Raw genomic sequence first — 22,813 nt, forward strand, 5'->3', positions numbered from 1 at the left:
TATAGTCCCGACGGATGATTAACTTATTATCCATCGAGTGAGTAGCTTATGTAATAATAAGTTTGTAGCACAGTGATGTATGCACCTTTGTATAGAATCTGTAGTAGCATATAAGTCATGTTGACTTTAACTAGATATGCAGAATAGGTTGATGAATTGTACATAAGCAATGTCTTGTAATTCTGTATAAGTAAAATGAAGTCAAGTGCCAAAATAGCTACCGACGGATGATTAACAAAGCCTTCGACGGATGATCAAATAAATATCAACGGATGTTTAACATAGCAGTCGATGGATGATCAATCATGTCATCGACGGATGATCTGAAAGTCGACGGATTATCATATCAAGAATTCAAACATCAGTTGAACAGTGAAAGCTGACACACAGCCGTTGAGTTGGATACAAACACACTGTGGAAGCCCATTAACTGGGTAATAGAGGACGAAAAGCAGCAAATATCAAGACTGTTAGATTTTATATTTGTTCAGTCTTTTTAACTTTGTAATCCTGGTAATATATAAACCAAGAGAGTAGCAAATAGAAAAATGACTGAGATAGCTGAGAAACACACAAACAGAGAAATCTTTGTAAGCATAATCTTTAGCATTTCCTGTATTCTCAGTAGTTCCATTTTGTAAGCAGCTGTGAGCATTTCTGCACACAGAGTCCTCTCGATATATTATATATATATCTCTGGTGGAATTGTTTAAATCCTCCAGAATGTTTTTAAAGACTCTTGTTTTTAATTACTTATGTTTTGATTCATTCAAGTTTACATTCCGCATTGTGCTAATCAAAACAAATATATCTATAATCGAGTTGAATATTTTTAGTTCAAGAAAAAAATTCAAGAATTCCATTCAACCCCCCTTCTGTAATTCTTGCTATATTGTTAAGGGACTAACAGCCATGGTATGCTAATTTTAGGTGCTTCGACATGCAAAGGAAATTGAATAGCTTAAACATTTTCTAATTCCATTGCAAGTCAATAGCAGCATTATACTTTACATCATACAGACAATAAGATTTTAGAGGTTATAATGCATACCATTTTATCACTTAAAACACTTATTTCCATCAACCCGAGGGGTTTAATTCCGCCAGAGGACTCCTTCTCCTGCATTAGTCGTGTGACAAACACGTAATTCTGGAAGGTATACGCATACCTTTCAGGCTCAGTATAGAAAACATCCAATATATTGAAGTGATCAGGTCCTATATCTTGCCACTTGTTGACGGGTTCTAGAACAATTTCAACAAGATCCTGTAGTTCCAAGTATTTCATTAGCTATTCTTTGCAGGAAATTGGATTTTCCAACACTGATGTTCCCTACAACACAGAAGGTAAGACGCTTCTTCTGGCTTGTCTTGACATCTAAACTGGAAGTATCATCCCTCAATTATTCATCAACACTCTCTTTTATGTACGTAGTAATTGTTAGGTCACACTTTCACTGTAGAGGGGGTGAATACAGTGTTTATCACAATCAAATCAAACTTCAAGAACTTATGTAACAGAAAACAAACTTTATTTAAACAATAAACTCTGTTACAATCTGGAACTGTTATCTCTCAGTGATGAACAAAATATCACGAGAGCTGCTAGAGTTATACTAAATAATATTCTCGATAATGATAACACATATAGTGTAAACTCTATTTCTGTGTTTATATACTACACAGTTACAAGATATTCGCTAATTGATATGGAATATAATTCTGCTTCCTAAAATATATCAATCAGATATCTTCTATTCCAAGTATTCCATTCTTCACGGAATTCCTTCTTCATGCATATCTCTTCTTATGTTTATCTTGATCTTCTTAACTTTAATCAGCTACTGTCCTTATCTGATCGTCCTTCAGCACTTAAGTTCTGATATCTATCTTCTGATAACATAAGTACTGATATCCCTTAAGTTCTGACTTCCAGTATAAGTACTGATCAGTTAAGTACTGATTTGTTCTGTTCAAATAAGATCTGAAATCTAAACATAAAACATATTAGCCATGACATTATCAAATATATCTAACAATCTCCCCCAACTTGTAAATTAACAAAATATACAAGTTTAACAGATATTTGATGATGTCAAAAACATTAAGTACAAATGCATGAGAAATAGACAAGATAACTACAACTTACAGTCCTTCAAGTTTTTACCAATTCAACTTCTGATAACAACTTCAATCTGTATAAATATCAGAATTTAAGCAGTTGTAGATCTTCGACTTGGCTTCATCATTTTCTGATCTCTCTGATGTCAGGAGTTGTTCTGAGATAATTCTTCAACAAACATTTCTCAGCATATCTGAGTTCATCAATCATTCTCCGTTTGACATCTTTAAGCTCTGCAGTATCTTCACCAGCTTGAAATATTGCAGCTCTGAGATCATTAATCTTTGCTTTTCTCAACTCCCGATCTAGTCTTATGACATAAGCTTTATTAGACTCTAGATTAAATTCAAGCCCCTTAATACCAAGATATGTTCTGATCTGTGCAGTATTAGGCTTCATATCAACAATATCACCATTGTGATTTCTGTACTTTGGAACATATCTGCTGTCAGACTTAACAGAATAAAGTCTTTTCTGTCTCTGAATCTGTTCCTTTAAGTAGTTTGCAGCAGTCTCTGTTATTCTGTCATCCACTTGAAGTAAGAACAATACATGCTCCAATTCTTCAAAATACTTCAACGGAATGGCATTTTGTCTTATATGATAAACCCTACCATCTGTCATGAAATACAACATGATGTATTCTTTCAAGTAGGTATGGTAAACCATCTGTACAGATTCTAGTTGATTCAATCTTTCAGGAGTTGCTCCAATACCTGGTTCACACAAGGAAGTTGGATCATCAGTAGTGTTGTGTACTCTTCTTTCATCAGCACTTCCCAATCCAGTTTTATCTCTAGCTTCCTTTCCAGTAACTACTCTTGCTTCAAAACCACTTGAAGTAGTCTTCAAAGATTGAGTCTGTTTTGCTTTAGTGAATCCTGGTAGGAGTGTTTTAGATTTATTTTCTGATATCAAGTTAACTTGAGCACTGTCAGAGGTTACTTGCTTCTTCTGAATATCAGAACTTACAATTTCTTGACTCTGAACAACTTGAGCCATGTCAGAGGTTGTTTTAAGAACTTTTCTTGAAGTCAGAGCAAGATTATCTTTTCCATCAGTAATTTCTTCTTCCTCAGGAGGTACATAAGGCTTGATAGGTTCACCAACCTTTTCTTTACCCTTGGATCTTGGATCTATCTGTGGTTGTGATCTAGCCAAAGTTTCTTCAGTATGTATCCTTTCTTTGATCACAATGCCTTTAGGTTTTGGAAGTAACTTTTTACCAGAAGCTTCAGATTTAGATGTGACTTTCTCTGATTTAAGTCTGGCTTCTTCTTCCTTTAAACTTTCCAAGTCCATCCCTGGATTTTCTTGAAGAAATAACTGTCTTGACATTTCCTCATCAAGATCTAGAAGTTCATCAGAACTTATCCTTTTACCAGCAGCAGAACTTATTCTTTTCCCAGTATCAGAACTTGTTCTGTGACTAGCTTGTCTTGATGTAAACCTTCTACCTTGACTATGACCACTACCCATTCCAGAGTTTCCTTGGTCATCTTTTCCATCATCCTTTCCTTGCAGTGACTTGTTGGTTTTGCATTTGGACTTAATTACCTTCTCCCCCTTTTTGGCATCAGCAGGTAATAAAAGAGAGATAAGTAGTTCCACTGAGGTCTGGATTTCAGTAAGTTGCGATTGCTGAGAAGCTTGATTTGTCAGAATTTGATCAATCTGAGCTTGTTGCTTCTCTTGAGTTTTCTCAATATAAGCAACCCTGTCAATGGTAGGTTGGAAGAACTTTTTCTTATCAAGTTTCCAAACTTGTTCCTGTTTAATAAAGTTCTCCTGAATCTTGTGTAGCTCTGCATGAGTATTGGAATGAAGACCTTGTAGATGTTTAGTACTCAATGCAGTGACTCTAAGCTGGGTTTTAAAATCATCAGAATTTAACATTTCATCAGCTTTAGTCAAGTGCTCAGCAAGATGTAAAGCATTTGGAACACATGAAACTGAGTTCCATTCCTTAGTCCACTCCTGACCTGCAGGAGTTTCACTCCAAGGTACTGGTGCATCCCTGATAACAAACTCCTTTAGCAGTTCAGACTTAGGAAGAGTCAATGGAGGAGTATGTCCTGAAGGACCTGCTGCATCAGCATCTACAGTTGTAGCAGCTTCACCAGTATCTCCAACATTTGCAGCATCAGAACTTAAAGAATCAGTATCTTCTGATAAGACAACTGTGTGAGTAGCAATGGAGGCTTCAACATCCTCTAATTGCTGATCGGATACTAGGTTCTGATCAACAGCCATATCCTGATGCTCACCTAAAATCTGATCATCATCTTGATGCAGAAAAGGTGATAGTGATAACTCAGGAGTTTGAACAGCATCAGTAACAGGTGTTGTGGAAGGATTATTTGTTGTTGGAGCTTCTAACAAAAGTATTTCAGGCACAACCAAGTTCTGAATATCAATTTCAGCACTTGTGCCTGGATCCACAAGAGATATAGAAGGTGAATTAGCCTTGTCAGATTCAGGTTCCTGAGATTGAGTTGACGGAGAAGAAGTGACTGGAGCAAATTCCTTGTCTTGCGAGATCAGAGATTCCTGATCCCCTTCCTTAGCTGCTTCCTCCTCATCATCTGAAACTGGCCTCTGTGCCCTCTGTTTCTTGTACTTCCTTGTTGATGTGGATTCCTTGGGAGTTGCAGGAACCGTCATACGTCTAAGCCTCTTGAGAAGCCTAGAACCCCCAATTGCAGAATCCTTCTGAGAAGTTGCCTTCTCAGCTTCATAAATCATAGGTTCTGAAGATGGAATCTGATCCTCAGAATCTGATTCATCTCTCAAAGTAATCCTCCGCTTCTTCTGAGATGTTTGAGGAACAGTCTTTGTTCTCTTTGGCTTAGAGGATGTAGGCTTCACAGTAGGTGCTGAAGAAGAAGGTTGAGCATTCTGTGAAGTGGAGAGATAGGATTTGAGATAAGTTCTGAGGGTAGGTTGAGTAGAATGAGAGGTAGGGACTGAGGTTGATGGATTTTGGTTATGGTGAGTTGGTTGAACATTTGAGTAAACAGATTTGTAAGTAGCTGGATCAGCATTTACCAGAATCTGTTTCACAGACTGAGGAATCTGTAATTGTCTCACCATTGATTTCTTTGTGTCAGCATTTATCAGGTCGTTAAAGTACCTTTTTGCAACCTTAAAAGGTGGGGTTTGAGTGCTGACTAACTGGGGTTCAGCAGTACAATACGTATAAATAAGTTGACAGAATCTAGCAAAATAAACAACATCTCGATCCTCTGTCATCCTATCCCCAATAAAACCAATTATTCCAGTTGCAAAATCAAAATGAGTTTGATGGATAATAGCATACCCGATGTGCTGACTTAGAATTGGGATGGCATCAAAATTTGAACACTTGTTGCCAAAGGCCTTGGTGATGCAATCGAAGAAGAAACTCCATTCTCTTCTGATATTAGCCCGTTTCAATTGTCCAAGTTTTGTCAGACTCTTTTCATATCCCAATTCAGCCATTAACTCCCGAAGGGCTGAGTCCTCTGGAACTGAGAAAGTACAATCCTCTGGAAGATGTAAAGCCCTGCGTACTGTACCAGGAGTGACTACAAAAGATGAATCACCCACTTGGAAAATAATACTGGGAGTTCCACGGTTACCACCATCATCAAAAACGCCAGTCCTCCAGAACCTCAGAACTTGTTGACTTGAAAAGAATTCAGGCTGAGTTAAGGCATACCCAACCTCACTATGTGCAAGAAGATCTTGCACAAAATGCAATTCAGATGGAGCTTCAGTATGATCAAGAATTGCAGCATAGTTGTTGGGAACGAACTTTGCTCCATCAATGATTAAATCCTTTGGTGCCATGTGAAAGAAAAAATATTGAAATTCAAGTATGCCTGTTAGGTGTTTGAGATAATATCTGTATGAAAACAACGGAAATAGTAAAGTGAAAGAGAGTAAAAGTAAGAAGAGAGATAGAAGATGAAGAAATTAAAAAGATTAAAGAAATCTTCTCTCTGCTGTACTTATAAAAAAAATGTTACCGTTGGACACCTGTCAGACATGCAGTAATAACGGATAGTTACTGGGCTCGAGAAAACAGTAATCATAACTTACCCATTTGCCGAGTTTCAAGAAGAAAAAAAACTGTTCCTTTTATCAAGGGAAACAATTCAAATTTTAACCCGTTATCACTGATTGGATTGTTTTTCACTGCAACATTAATATTCTGAAAATGAATCATGTTAAAAATGACCGAGATAATTTCTATGAATAAGTGCTGACGGAGAATCAGAACTTAAATAAAAACAAAATTTAAATGGGCATCAGAATATCAATCAGGATTTATCAACACAAGATAAAATAACTCAGAGACAAAATCTTGAAGTAAAGACAGTTTTCATTAATATATCAAGTCAATACATATATGAAATAGAAATTACATCAATACAAGATTTTCCCTAAGCTTCTAATCCTAACATCAACAGTTTTAGTCCTAGCTAAGAAGCCTGACAAAGCTGAGGATGAAGAAGAACAGGAAGAAGACGAGATTAAGTCATCTTCCTCTTCCTATCTTCGACAAACAAGATGGCGAGTCGAATGATTCGCTCTTGCTGACGGATAGCTTCCCGCCTTTCCTCCTCCAGGCGCTCCAGATGGCGATGATAATCCATCTCGAAGAATAGAAGGTGAGCCAGCACCTCCTGTGGGACAGAGTCCCAGATCTCCTCAGGAATGGCTGTTATATGCCACTCCTGCCGCCACTCAGCACAACTGAGTTCCATTGTGAAGGTTTGTGTGTTCAAAAACATGTTGAATCGAACCATTTTGTTTTTGACAGAAGAAGGAGGATAAGTGTGTGAGAAGAATGTGATGGAAAGACTGATGTGAAGTGGTTGTATATATAGGCAAGAGAATGCCAAGAGACGCAAAGAAATTGAATGCTGACAGGTAGAAGTAATTCTACCTCGTCTCCCTAGACTTTGAAAAAGAATAACAGTCATTGGAAAAAGAATGTGCACATGTAACAAGAGTGAACTGTTCAAGGACGAGTGCCATTATGTTTTAACCATAGACTATTAATCTTCTACTTCAACATTTCGAAATTAATCTGAGACTGTTACCAAATTTTATTCACAGATAAGTCAAGTAAAGGGTTAGACTGAAAAATCAGAACTTAGACCTATACCAGAACTTAACAGTCATCAGAACATAATGTCTTAACTCGAACAAGGGATATCTATCTTAGTAAATACTCATACAAGTTCTTAGTTATGAACGTCAGAACTTAATCATCAGAACGTGGAACTAGAACTTGTCCTCAGAATTTGTGCAGAAGTGACACAATGACTGTTTATCTAAAATAACATAGACCACCACAGAAATTTCATCATTCATATGGAGTGATGTGTGTGTGCATTAAGCTAAATAACAGACAAAGAGTAAAGTCTGATCTACTTCAGTACATCTTAGAAATAAGTCATAATTAAAATTTTGCTAAAGAGCTGTCATTATCCTGAAACCTACTGATAAATGAGTTCATGCATGAGTCCACCTCTACTGTTTTTGTGCTAATTTTATGCATCTTTTGAAATTCTATTTTACAGAGGCTTCTCAGTGTAAGTGAGTCACGACTGTTTATTAGAATTTATGCTATTATCAGAGTATTTCTCCAGTAATCATAGAGTGTGAAAAGTCACCAAGAAAAATATTTTGCTTTTCTAATGCATATTTACTTAATACCAGCAATGCACTTGGGTCGTCCCATTCACATTTTTACTCTAGATCTCAAAGGAGTACCTGATATTATTCTTTGATTCTTTTTCTTTTTCTTTTGATAAGTGAGGTTTATCAGCACTTAGTACATTCAGCAGTTTTACTAGAATCAGAACTTAAACAGATGAGTAGCATTATTCTAATTTGTGACTTAGTAATAAGATATACAAAGTAAACTTAACTAAGCTCAGTTATCAGAATTTGCTTGTGTCATAAGATTTCCACAGAAATAATTACTTCTTTCATGGGATCATTTGTTTATTGAAGACTAGTAGGTCAGTATCTAGCACAGTTATCCTCATGGGATTAAATAGTTACTGAAACAGACATATCACTTATCAGAGTTTAGAAACATATATCAGACAACAGTCAGTACTTAAAGACATTTATCAATTAATGCACAGAATATACAAAGAGATTAATTCTGTAAATACTGATCATAAAGTCTGATAACATAGAACAAGTTTAAGCAGATTTAGAGAAAGAACCTGAAATCATTCCAAGTTCATTTACCAATTTTGAAAAGGTAGCTTCACACAGTGGTTTTGTGAAGATATCTGCTACTTGTTGATCTGTGGGAACAAAATGCAATTCCACTGTACCTTCATCCACATGTTCCCTGATGAAATGGTACCTGATGCTGATGTGCTTTGTCATAGAGTGTTGAACTGGATTACCTGTCATAGCAATAGCACTTTGATTATCACAGTAAATAGGGATTTTGAAATATGTTAACCCATAATCCAGTAACTGATTCTTCATCCAGAGAATCTGTGCACAGCAGCTTCCTGCAGCAATATACTCTGCTTCTGCAGTTGATGTGGAAATTGACTTTTGTTTCTTGCTATACCAAGAAACCAACCTGCCTCCAAGAAATTGGCAGCTTCCACTTGTGCTTTTCCTGTCAATTTTGCAACCTGCAAAATCTGCATCTGAGTAACCTATTAATTTAAAATCTGATTCTCTAGGATACCATAATCCTAGATCAGCTGTTCCTTTAAGATACTTAAAGATTCTTTTTACAGCTGTTAAGTGAGGTTCTCTTGGATCTGCTTGAAATCTTGCACAAAGACAGGTAGCAAACATGATATCTGGTCTACTAGCAGTTAGATAGAGAAGTGAGCCAATCATACCTCTGTAATCAGTAATATCTACTGAATTACCAGTATCCTTATCCAGTTTTGTTGCAGTGGCCATGGGAGTGGATGCACTTGAACAGTCTTGCATTCCAAATTTCTTCAGCAAGTTTCTGGTATACTTAGATTGACAAATAAAAGTTCCTTCTTCAGTCTGCTTGACTTGAAGGCCCAGAAAATAACTAAGTTCTCCCATCATACTCATCTGATATCTTGACTGCATTAGGTTGGCAAACTTTTTGCAAAGTTTGTCATTTGGAGACCCAAAAATAATATCATCAACATAAATCTGGATCAGAAGTAAGTCCTTGCCATGATTGAGATAGAACAATGTTTTGTCAATAGTTCCTCTGTTGAATCCACTTTCCAGAAGAAACTGAGCTAAAGTCTCATACCATGCTCTTGGAGCTTGCTTAAGTCCATAAAGTGCTTTATCAAGCCTGTAGACATAATCTGGATGTTTGGAATCTACAAAGCCTGGAGGTTGTTCAACATATACTTCTTCTTCCAATTCTCCATTGAGAAAAGCACTTTTCACATCCATTTGAAAGACAGTAAACTTTTTGTGAGCAGCATAAGCCATGAATATCCTTATGGCTTCTAACCTAGCAACTGGAGCAAATGTTTCATCATAGTCAATTCCCTCCTGTTGAGAATATCCTTTTGCAACCAGCCTTGCCTTGTTCCTTACAATTATGCCATCACTGTCAGTTTTGTTTCTGAATACCCACTTTGTACCAACAACCGATCTATTCTTGAGTCTTGGCACTAAGATCCAGACTTTGTTTCTTTCAAATTCATTCAACTCTTCCTGCATTGCTTGCACCCAATCAGCATCTTGAAGAGCTTCTTCCACTTTCTTTGGCTCAGACTGAGAGAGAAAAGAATTGTAAAGACATTCATTCGAAGTACCTGTTCTAGTTCTGACACCTGCCTCAGGATTTCCAATTATTAAATCAGGTGTATGTGATTTTGTCCACTTCCTTGCAGATGGAAGATTTTCTCTAGAACTGGATGCTCCCCCATGATTCATGCTGTCTTCGGTTTCATTTTCTGATGCTCCCCCTGAAACTATGCTCTCTGAGTTGGATCCTTCAGTATTTAGATTTTCAGCACTGTCAGTACTTGGCTTATCAGAACTTGACGAATCAGAATTTGAAGAGCCAGATGTATGTTCTGATGCTTCTTGAGATGTGATAATATCTTGAGTATGCTCCCCCTGCATTGGTGCATCTTCCTTTGACGTAGTCACCACAGTTTCAATAACATCAGAGTTTAATCCATCAGAATTTACAGTATCAGGACTTAGACTGTCAGGACTTGAGATATCAGAATATGAATCTTCATTTTCAAATCTCAGCTTATCATGATCAATGCAATCTTCAAGTCCAGTGATCTTCTTGTCATCAAAAGAGACATTGATAGATTCCATGACCACTTTTGTTCTCAAATTATAGACTCTGAAGGCTTTTGTAGAAAGTGGATATCCTACAAAGATTCCCTCATCAGCTTTTAGATCAAACTTGGATAGCTGTTCAGGATGAGTCTTGAGAACAAAACATTTACATCCAAATACATGAAAGTATATGAGATTTGGCTTCTTGTTCTTCACCATCTCATATGGTGTTTTTCCATGCTTGTTAATGAGTGTTGCATTTTGAGTAAAACAAGCAGTCTGCACAGCTTCAGCCCAGAAATAGGTTGGAAGCTTTGCTTCTTCAAGCATTGTTCGTGCAGCTTCAATTAGAGTTCTATTCTTCCTTTCAACAACTCCATTTTGCTGTGGAGTTCCAGGAGCAGAAAATTCTTGCTTTATTCCATGATTTTTGCAGAACTCTTCCATTATCAAATTCTTGAATTCAGTGCCATTATCACTCCTCAAAATTTTCACAGAATCTTTGATCAATTTATCCAGATGTTTGACATGATCAATCAGGATAGATGCAGTTTCACTTTTTGTGTGCAAGAAATACACCCATGTGTATCTGGTGAACTCATCTACTATGACCAACGCATATTTCTTCTTTGCAATAGACATGACATTCACTGGACCAAATAGATCAACATGAAGTAGATAATAAGGCTCAAGAATTGATGATTCAGTCTTGCTCTTGAATGAAGATTTTCTTTGTTTAGCCTTCTGACATGAGTCACAAAGACCATCAGGAACAAACACTGATTTTGGCAGTCCTCTCACAAGATCTTTCTTGATCAGTTCATTTATCTTGTTGAAGTTTAAATGAGAGAGTTTCTTGTGCCAATTCCAGCTTTCTTCAGTTGAGGCTCTACTCACTAAACAGATTGCAGAACCATCAGAACTTGTTGAAAGCTTAGCTTCATAAATGTTACCACGCCTGAATCCCTTCAGAACAATCTTTCCTTTAGATTTACTAACTATTTCACAATGTTCTGCAAAGAAATCAACATGATAACCTCTGTCACAGATTTGACTTATACTCAGTAAGTTGTGTTTAAGTCCTGAGACTAGAGCTACATCTTTAATGATGACATTCCCAAGATTGATATTGCCATATCCCAAAGTTTTTCCAATGTTGCCATCTCCATAAGAAACACTTGGGCCAGCTTTCTCCACAAAGTCTGATAGCAGGGCCTTATTTCCAGTCATGTGTCCTGAACATCCACTGTCCAGAACTAAAATATTTTTCCTGTTGCCCTGCAATCAAAAAGACCACTAATTATTAGTTTTAAGGACCCAGACTTGCTTGGATCCTTTGGCCTTTTTAGGTTTGTTAACATTTGCAGCGGATTTAACATCAGATTTTATGTTAACAGTTTTCTTATCAGAACTTATACTAGAAGGAACAACAGAAACTTTCTTTAAAGAAGGTTTTATTTGATAATAATCATAGTACAAACTATGATATTCCTTACAAGTATAAATGGAATGCCATAAACTACCACAATGAAAACAAGGATTTTGTGGTTTGTATCTAACAGACTGACTCTTAACTCCTGACTTTGTAGATAAGGAGTTAATATTCTTATTCTTCCTGCAAAAAGAAGCCAGATGGTTAGAACTTCCACAGTTATAACATGCTTTCCTAGGAGCATCAGGAATAGATTTATAGTTATTGCTTTTATTCACACCTTCCTTTCCATTCCTGTTTTTCCTAGGTGATTTTACCTTGTTTGCATTCTTAACATCTTTCAGCTTATGCTTAAGCTGCTTCTTTGTCATTAAGCCTATGTTAACTTCAGCTGTCTTTTCCTGTTTTAGTTTGTCAGAAGCTAATTCCTTTTTAACTTCTGATTTCTCAGTTTCGGATTTTTCAGTTACAAACTTAACAGGTTTTAACTTCGGCTTTTGCTTATCAACAGGCTTAATTTCTTCAGTTCCTTTTTCATTATTTTCTTCATAACCTAAGCCCTCTTTCCAGTTTCCACTGCTCAGCAAATTTTGAGTTGTTTTGCCAGAGTTAGTCCAAGTTCTGATAATCTCTCTCTCCTTTTCTAACTCAGTTTTTAGAGATTCATTCATTTTTAGCACTTCATCCCTAACATAAAAAGCATCATCTCTATCCTTCTGAGTTTGATGAAACATGACTAACTCTTTTTCTAAGAAATTGTTTCTTTTCTTAAAAGCAAGATTTTCAGAAGTTAATCTTTCACATGTTAAAGTTTGATCTCTATAACTAACAAACATGGTTTTAAGATATCTTCTCAACTCATTAATATCATCAGTATGAAAAGCATAAGTAGTCTGAGGTACCTTTGTTTCAGCAGTTTCAGAACTGCTCTCAGAACTTGATTTTTCAGCATTTGCCATCAATGCATAGTTCTCCTCACTTTCAGAATCTGAGGTGTCTGTCCAGCTTTTCTGCTTTGTGACAAGAGCTTTGCCTTTGTCATTCTTGGTCTTCTTGCACTCAGGAGATATGTGGCCTTTCTCACCACAATTATAACATTTAACATTAGCATAATCTCCTCTGTCAGACTTTCCTCCTTTTCCTTCAGATCTTCTGAAATTCTTCTTATCAGAACTTATGCCTTTCCTGGAAAACTTCTTTCCCTTCCTGAACTTCCTGTATGCAATCTTTGTGATTCCTTTCACCATAAGAGCACACAGCTTCATCATCTCCTCATCAGCATCAGTTTCAGGCAAGCTTTCAGAATCTGAGTCATCATCACTCTCAGAACTTGATGACTCAGTATCAGATTTTATGATAAGAGCTTTACCCTTATCTTTCTTTGAGGAAGGTGGTTTGGGGGATTCCTCTTCAACCTTGAGAGCAACTGTCCTTGACTTTCCTCCTTTTCTCTTGCTTCTTTGTTCCATCTCAAGTTCATGAGTCTTGAGCATTCCATAGATTTCATCAAGAGTTGTTTCATCAAGATTGTAGTTGTCTCTTATTGTTGTTGCCTTCAAATCCCAACATTCAGGAAGAGCTAACAGGAATTTGAGATTTGTATCTTCAAGATCATACTCCTTATTAACCAATGACAAGTCATTCAAGAGTTTGACAAATCTTTCATACACATCAGTCAATGACTCATTAGTCCTAGAGTCAAAGTGTTCATACTCTTGAGTGAGTATTGTCTTCCTGTTCTTCTTAACTGTTTCAGTTCCTTGACACCTTGTCTCCAGTGCATCCCATATCTCCTTAGCAGTCTTGCAGTTGATTACCCTGTTTGACATTACATTATCAATGGCACTATGCAATAAGTGACGTACCTTGGCATCCTTAGCAATAGATGCTATATCTTCAGCAGTGTAATCATTCTTTTCCTTTGGTACGGTCATTGCTGCTTCACCTGGAATTACAACAGCGAGCTTGGTAGGTTTGTGAGGCCCTTCCCTGATTCTATCAAGGTATTCTGGATCTGTTGCTTCCAGAAACATGGTCATCCTTACCTTCCATATGGGATATTCAGATGGTCTCAATATGGGAACTCTGATAGTCTCATATCGACTCTGAATTGATGTCTTTGATGATTCCTCAGTTTTGGTAGGCTTAGTTGGAGTTTCTGTGTCAGACATGACTGTGTTTGGATCTTTAACTGTATGTGTGTTAACAGATAGCTCTGATACCACTTGTTAGGTCACACTTTCACTGTAGAGGGGGTGAATACAGTGTTTATCACAATCAAATCAAACTTCAAGAACTTATGTAACAGAAAACAAACTTTATTTAAACAATAAACTCTGTTACAATCTGGAACTGTTATCTCTCAGTGATGAACAAAATATCACGAGAGCTGCTAGAGTTATACTAAATAATATTCTCGATAATGATAACACATATAGTGTAAACTCTATTTCTGTGTTTATATACTACACAGTTACAAGATATTCGCTAATTGATATGGAATATAATTCTGCTTCCTAAAATATATCAATCAGATATCTTCTATTCCAAGTATTCCATTCTTCACGGAATTCCTTCTTCATGCATATCTCTTCTTATGTTTATCTTGATCTTCTTAACTTTAATCAGCTACTGTCCTTATCTGATCGTCCTTCAGCACTTAAGTTCTGATATCTATCTTCTGATAACATAAGTACTGATATCCCTTAAGTTCTGACTTCTAGTATAAGTACTGATCAGTTAAGTACTGATTTGTTCTGTTCAAATAAGATCTGAAATCTAAACATAAAACATATTAGCCATGACATTATCAAATATATCTAACAGTAATACTCTCAGCATGATTCTTGTGAATTGTTCCAGCTGAACCCTGTAAGAACTCGACCATCTTCTCACTGAATTATTCTTGTAAATTGTTCTTCAGAAGGTTTAGCAACAACAAAAACTAAATCTTCATTCCACAATGGATTTAACATCCGAGATGGACTTATCTTTTAAGCACTAACTTCCTACCTAATTCTAGGATTGATGATTGAATCCGCTCCTTGGAAACTGCAAACACCTGATTCCACTCGGGGTTCAGTTTCTTATCATAAGCATAAGACTGTGAGCATCTATAACTTAAACCAATAGCTTCATGCTACTTCTATAAGGTTGATTTAATTTGTGATGAGATCTTTATTTGAAATTGAAAAATGATTTATTTTGTACATTTATATAAGGTTCAAAACAAGTAATAAAACGAGTTGGATTTAATTTTTCTATTACTGTTATTTCTATAGTCCTTGTAGACTATAAGTTTGGAACTTCTATTCCTCTTTCACCTATTATATTCCTGTAGAATTTATTTGCAAAGTCTATGGTGCTATTAGTTAGATTCTTCTAACAACAAATATTATATGACAAATTCAGAATGTGTTTTATTAGCTTGATCATTCTTAAAATAAAAAGAACATAGTGTTAATGGAATGGTTGAACTAAATATTTTTTAATTGTTTGTAGGAGAGGTCAATTCTTGATATATGTGGAGGCTACAATATTAAATCAATGAGAATGCTCAACATTATTAAATTAAGGAGAATGCTCTTCTTGCCACTTTAGTTGAACATATCAGAATAAAAAAGTTCGGGCAACAGACCTGCGAGTCATGAGCATCTGCTGTGGCAACAAGGTCCTTAGGTATTTGCCCATAATTATTTTTATTTTTTATGGACTTATGGGTGTGCAACAGCCCGCACTTCCGGACTTTTAATTCTAAATCAAAACTAATACAAAATACACTTTTAATCCAAAAGTCTATTACAAAGATTACGATACGAAAGCGCAGCTAAAAGCGGAAGTCCAAAAGTCAATCTACTCCAAATCTAAATCCTCGAATTCCAATGCTATCCAAGTCCAACTCTTTGATAAAACCTGAAATATTAAAAGAATGAGCTTAAAGCTCCGCAAGAAAATAATCGATCCAACTAGCATAAAAAGTAACATATACACATATAACAAAATATGATCTATACAATACGAAACACACACTTTCGAAACATATTCTTATTCTTATTTGATACATACGATACACATAATCATATGATCTTATTCTTATTCTTATTCTTTTAATCCATGCGACGACCACTACAATCCGGTGATAGTGGTCCTAAATTTTCGGAAAACTGTCACTACAATCTGGTGACTACGGTCCTAAGTTCTTATTCGATATTTTCATAAACCATGACACAAATCAAAGTTCCAAAATTATCATCGAAACACACCATACATACACAACAATACATATACTCTAAACATAATACTTTCAAATATATTACCACTTAACCCAAGTTTTGATAATTAAAGATATACGCACAACATATAATTTTGTAAACACTAGTAAGATCGATCGAAAACTTACCTCAAATTCTGACTAGATCTGAATTTACCCTTTTTGACCCACTAAACAATGTTTTCTTGAAAAATACGAAACATGAAAGTTGTAGAGAACGAAAAGACCTTTCCGAAACTTACAGAATCAACAAATTCTGACTAATGATACATTTTCTATGAATTTTATAAGACTGATGATTTTTTAGTACAAAAGCCCTATGAATTTAAACAATTAAAACGAGAAAGACGAATATGGTGTATTTATAACTATACAAAACCCTATATCTTAACCTACAAGTTATCTATATTAGAATCTGATCTAAATTTTAGGCCCATTAGTCTGATTCAAATTTTAAATTCTAGTTCTTTTCTAATTTTAATCCTTTTAAATCTATTATTCAATTATGAATCTAATTCTAAAAATTACAGGATATTACAAGGTGCAATTCTAAATTTTAAGGTCCAAAAGGTACATTTCAAACTAATCTGAATATCGGCTGGCTAATTTGAATTAGCCTCGCCGTTACATAACGTTTTCTGGCTCGTTTCGGCTTAAGGGTAAAAAAACACATTTTGGATACCCGAGTGCTGAAATGATACACTTTCAAATTTCATGGTTATATAATTACATTGGTGCAAATATTGAGGTTAAAAAGGTCATTAAGCCAACTTTAATATAGATAGATAAATAATGAATTTTATTGTAAAAGTACTATTATATAAAATAGTTTTTGGTTTTAGTTGCTAGATAATTTTTCAATGTTAAACATAGGACAAATTAATATATTAAATTAAAAGAATATTTTGAAGTACTCTTTGAGCTATCTACTAAATTAATAAAGTTCTTAAAAATTCTGAAGAATAAGACACCAAAAAATATTTAGCACATAATGCTACTAATTAATGTACAAAATAAAAAAAGTAAATATTTTGCCCCATTTATTATTGAAAATTTTCTTTATAATCAGTAAAAAATTATTGAAACTTTAAAATGAAAGAAAATCAAAATAATATAATATGAGGAATTATTCATTTATTATTTTTTATTTGCACAATAATTTTGAATTAATTTCTTAAATAGCATAAAAATTAACCTTTAGAATCAAATCAAAATTAAAAGATTATTTTGATCAAATTTTAGGGTTTTTAGGTAATTAATTGATTAAAGAATATTAGTTCGAAAAGTATTTTAGTCTCTTTAAAACATGTTATATTAAATTGATTATATAATTATTTTTCAGTTCCTCGATTTTATCACCTAGTTTTCTTTTAATATACAAATTTCAGCATTTATATATTTTAATTAGGGTTGAGCAAAATTTTATATAACCGTATAATTTAACCGTTCCAAACCGAAATTTTATGCTTTAACGGTTTGGATCGGTTTTGATTTCATTTTCTCAACACCAGAAAATAACAGTTTAGTTTCGGTTTACCTTTTATATCGCCCGTTATATTCAAACCATCTGAATATATTAAAATGTTTTAATTATAGAGAATTATTATTTAAAAAATATTAATACATAATTTATTTTGTTGATCATTATATATAGTTATAAATTTAATTACTAAATTAAAAATGAAGTTGTATAATTTTTTTGTTTAAGAATAATTAAAATTTAATTAAATAGTTTAAAGTGGTTGTGCAGTGGAATCACAATAAAACTACACTTATCCAAAATCATTTTACAGGATAATCAAATTTAAAATCAATTTTTTTTCAAATTTCAATTGTGAAACTTTTTATTATATTCAAATTTAATGATTATTCTAAATTAACAACGAATTTTTTATTTCTAAAATAAAATTTGACAATTTTTTGATGAAATTTTATAATAGAATCAAATGTTCTTTATGGTTCTTTTGTCCATATAAGATGTTATCTCTTGGAAAAGGGCTAGATATATTACATGAAATTATTGATATTTATAAGTAATTGTTAGGAATATGTTGTAGACTTGATGATATGCTACAAAAACATCTTAGTAGATTTGATTAAGTATGATTGTAGCTCTCAACGAATAATTTTATTAGTCATCCGTCGAGAGAGTACCTTATGTTTAAATAAGTTTCATCTTTGCATATTTAAACACTGATATATCTATTTTTGTGAGAAGTTCTTAAAATAAAAAAGAAACCGAGAATTAAGTTCAAACCCCCTTCTGGATTATCTCTAAAATCAACTTTTGGACTATGATCTTCATGTAGACAAGATCCCAATCTCCTGTGACAACACAAGTGCCATTGCCATAATTGAAAATTATGTGCAGCATTCAAGGACAAAGCACATTCACATCAAGTACCACTTCATTAGAGAACATGTCATGAATGGTATTGTGGAACTTCATTTTGTTCCAAGTGAGAAGTAACTTGCAGACATCTTTACCAAACCACTTCATGAGTCAACCTTTACTAGGTTGGTAAGTGAGTTAGGTATGCCTAATTATTCCTAAATTTTTTTGATGTCTAAGCAATTTGAAATGCAACCAGAATTAATTTGATTTTTTTTTTTGCATAAAGATGAAATTTTGGCTAAGTCAAATTTTACATCTCGACGGATGTTCATTATCCTTCGAAAATGAATATCCGTTGAATTTTATTATCTTTTGAAAAATCAAATATTATTCTGGGTACTTTTTATCTCGACAGATATCTGTTTAATCTTCATCCGTCGAATTATTGTAATCATAGCCGTTAATTCTATTTCTTATCTGTCGAATTTACTTACAGTCTGTAAGTATATTTCGATGGATAACCTTTAGAATTTCTACAGTTTATTTTATTTTAAACGACTATTTTGGGAAAATTTCATTGGGTACTTTATTTTAGCTTTTTAATTTTTACTTTTCTATTTCTGAGAAAGTATTAAAGCCTCATTTCATTTTCTATTTTACTTTTATCTTTCTCAAAGCAATTTTTACTAACTCTTTTCATCTCCAAAGCAAAAATCCCTTTTTCTGCAACTACTTTCAATCACAGCAATGACACCAGTAGTCAAAATCATGTCTCAAATTGGGTTTGTATATGAAAACAACAACTTTGTAGAATTGGTGAACAAGGAGATTGTTGCTTCTGAGGACTATCACAAAATGATGGACTTCATTCGAGGCTGCAAACTGAGTTATGCTATGCTTGAATCTCCGGTCATCTGTTGTGAAGTTGTTGAGGAGATTTGGACTACTGCCGTGTTTAATTCAAAAGATAGGACCATTTCCTTCTCTCTCAAAGATTTGAGCAGGATTAATCTCAACAATGGAGTGCCTCTCAACTATCTTCCAATCCTTGAGGCATAACAGGTAAATGAGGTAATTTCTTCTACTCCAATCTCTACCCAACCACAAACTTCTTTGCAAATAACTGTGACTATGACATCTATAACAGTGACCAAACACATGCCTACCCAAGCCACAAAATCAAAAATATCCAAATCCAAGTCAAAGAAAACCCACTCTAGTTCCTCTCAAAAGAAACTAGTTTTAAAATCTACCAAACACCAAGAAGGGAGTGTGCAGGGTGGTGAGCTAGGTGAGGGACAAGGTGAAATCAAAAAAACCCTAACGATAAGGAGAGTGAGGTAGATGAAACCCAAACTAGCCACATTGCAGTCTCCCAACAAACTATAATGCTTAATAAAGATTTAAGCTCATTGCTAGTTGCATCATCCCAAAAGGATGTGACTTTGAAACAAGCTCTCAACCAAGAGCACAGGCCAAAAGGGTTAGGGACACAGAACAACCTCAAACATACATTAGATAGAAGAAATCTAAAATAATTGGGGATACACAGGGTACACACGCAGTGCCAACTGCAGTCAAAGACTCAGTTACTGCACCATCTCAACGTCAGATTGATGTGGCTTTAATAAATGTGGAGTCACAACCAATATCTCTTATAATTGAAACACCTCAAACACAAAATTCTCCCACAAACTCACTGGATATGGACATGATAAACTCATCAATTCCTGATTCTCCATCTTTAACTCTCATGGAGAAGCCAAAATCTCAAGCAAGTGAGCATCATCTTTTGGATGATTCTTTGGCTCACTTGCCATTTCTTTCTAATTCTACTAAGAAATCTGTGCATAATCTCAAATCAATCACCACAGATTCTACAGTAGTTTCAACTCCAAACTCTATCATTTCTACTCTCTCGACGGATATCCTTTATCCGTCGACTAGTGATTGTCTCTCGATGGATGTGCTTAACAGTAATTATCCGTTGAATTTCTCAACTACTATTTTGACGGATGTCCCTCATCCATTGAATGTCGCCGTACCACTTGAAATTTCTACATTTGTTACAAGTGCAGATGACTTAGTAGTAGTTCAATCACTACTAGGATTGAGGGAAGAGAGTGAACTGGGTGAGAGTCTGAGTTTCCTCAGGCAAAAGGAGAGGAAATGAGTGACAAAATACATGCTATTTCTTCCAGTATGGCAAGAGTGAGTGACATGAGTCCCACCTTAGATGGTGAAGGTGAAGGTGTGAGGGTGGAAAGCCAAGGAGAGCCCTTGATGCAACAAAAGAGAGAAAATGAGAGAAATGCATGTACAATAGAAGAATGGGAAGAGCCCATTTTTCATGAGTTAAGGGATGTTAATGAGGCTAAAAAGATGCAGCTATTTCAGCAAGATTATCAAGTTGTTTGAGACTCTGTTTCTTGTGAACCTGAGGCATTTAGTCATCCTATTCCAGCTTATCAAATTTTGGCTGAACAGGACAATGAGGCTGCTGAGAGGACACTGAACTTGGTGCACACAACAGCTTCCATGTTAAGGGCCAATGATACAATCAACTCTCTTCCACCTACAGCTGGTGATGATTTTGAGTTAGAGTCTAGTGGTACATTTGGAGACGCTTCAAATGATGAAGATGATTGCATGGACATAGGGGGAGATGCAGGTCCTAGCTCAAGCACACATACTCCATCCTGGATGTTTAGCAAGGACAACAGTGACCATCATTTTAAATCAACTCTATTCCAACTTATCCATCAAAATCAAACAGCTCTTGAAACTACTACAGATGCCAACACCAAGAGTCTTTTCCAAGCCCATCTTGACTCTCTTCAACTACACAAGATTCAATCTCTCAAACAGACAAAAGATGTAGATGAAATTAAGACCACCATTGCACAAGTCTAAACTTCCCGAAACTACAATGAGAGACATTCACCAAAAAATCAGGAAGGCTTATGACTTAAATAGAAAAATTGATTCTATAAACACTAGGCTGACGGCTCTGGAAAGTTCAATCACCAAAATTCAGGTCAACCAAGTTCATCAGACATTCCTTCTTTAGAAATTGGTGGCTGCTCAGACATCAACCCCTGCCTTACTTGATGCTAACAAAAGGGGGGGGGGAAGATGATATTGTCCCGGCTAATGAGGGGGATAAGGATGTACACATTCAAGTTAGCATAGTGATTTTTCCAGCAATTACCTTCTCTAAGCCACCAGTTCTAGACATTATTGACTTGATTAATATTGCAGCAGCTGAGCTCATGCTGAATGAACAAATAAAGAAGATTGATGACAAGATTGAAAAGGTGTTTGGTCCAATTGAATAAGAAGATAAATATGTGAAACATTTCACATAATTGAGATAAATCCCTATAAGTGAAATGAGCTTGAGGAACATGGAGAGAGGTCAAACCTCTACTAGAATACAGCCAAAGGCCAATGTGATCTTGAAGCCCAAGAAACATTCATCAAAACATTATACCAAGAATCCTTTGGACCTAGTCTATGCAACTCTTCATCCAGATAAAAAGAAACTATTTGGTCATTCTATTGCTCACATCAAAGATCCAAGAGATTCATTTTTAAAGAAAAGGATAGAAAAAGACTGCAGACATGGAAAAAAAATTTGTGTGATGGCTGGACATCCATAATTTGCAGAAGCCAAAAGATAAGAAAAGCTGAGACTTAAGAATCAGAAAATGCAGGTTGTCTTAGAAGCTAAGAAAAAGGCTGAAAAGGTTGCTACCAAATCAGAAGCTGAGAAGCCTGCTACTATCACTGAAACTGAGAAAAAGGAGGAACCAAAGCAGAAATTTGGAAAAAGGATGAGAAAGGAAACAGCCAAAAGGAAGCTGGATTTTGGAAAAGAAGAAGAGAAAGAAGATGAACATGAGCCTACCCGGTCTACTACTTCAAATCAACCAACCTTGCCCATAATGAAGCAAGCTGAATTCAAGGTCAATTCTGAGATGAATTTTCATGATGAACCAATAATTTCTAAGGATGAACCAATAGACTGGGAAATCCTACCAATTCCTGATCTTAATCTCCCAGTCCCAACCTCCTCCAAGAGAAGAAAGAACATTCCAAGCAAGCCAGTCAAATATGTCCCATCTAAATCCAAAAATCTGCCCAAACTAAACCTACTGTCAACAAAGGAGATCAACTATTCATATGTGGCATTAATGAGTTCTCTGACATCAATCTTTACTTGGATGATCTAGATAAAGTTAGGGCTACTGATGCTTATAAAAGACTTCCAGAAATATTGGTGTTCAAGTAAAAGGGTGGCAGAGAACTCACTTGGCCTCTTCATAGGATTCTCAATGAAGGCTTCTCTGTCTTAGTGAAGATTTTCTCCTCAATCAA

At 35.2% G+C, this 22,813-nt stretch overlaps 1 pseudogene; it reads right to left on the reverse strand.

Annotated features, from left to right (window-relative positions):
- LOC141685797 (uncharacterized) overlaps window positions 1-21,671 on the reverse strand; it is a 46,481-nt pseudogene extending 24,810 nt beyond the window's left edge.
- Between the last annotated feature and the right edge of the window lie 1,142 nt (window positions 21,672-22,813).

This window comes from Apium graveolens, chromosome 9, assembly GCF_009905375.1.
Source record: "Apium graveolens cultivar Ventura chromosome 9, ASM990537v1, whole genome shotgun sequence".
Classification (NCBI taxonomy): domain Eukaryota; kingdom Viridiplantae; phylum Streptophyta; class Magnoliopsida; order Apiales; family Apiaceae; genus Apium; species Apium graveolens.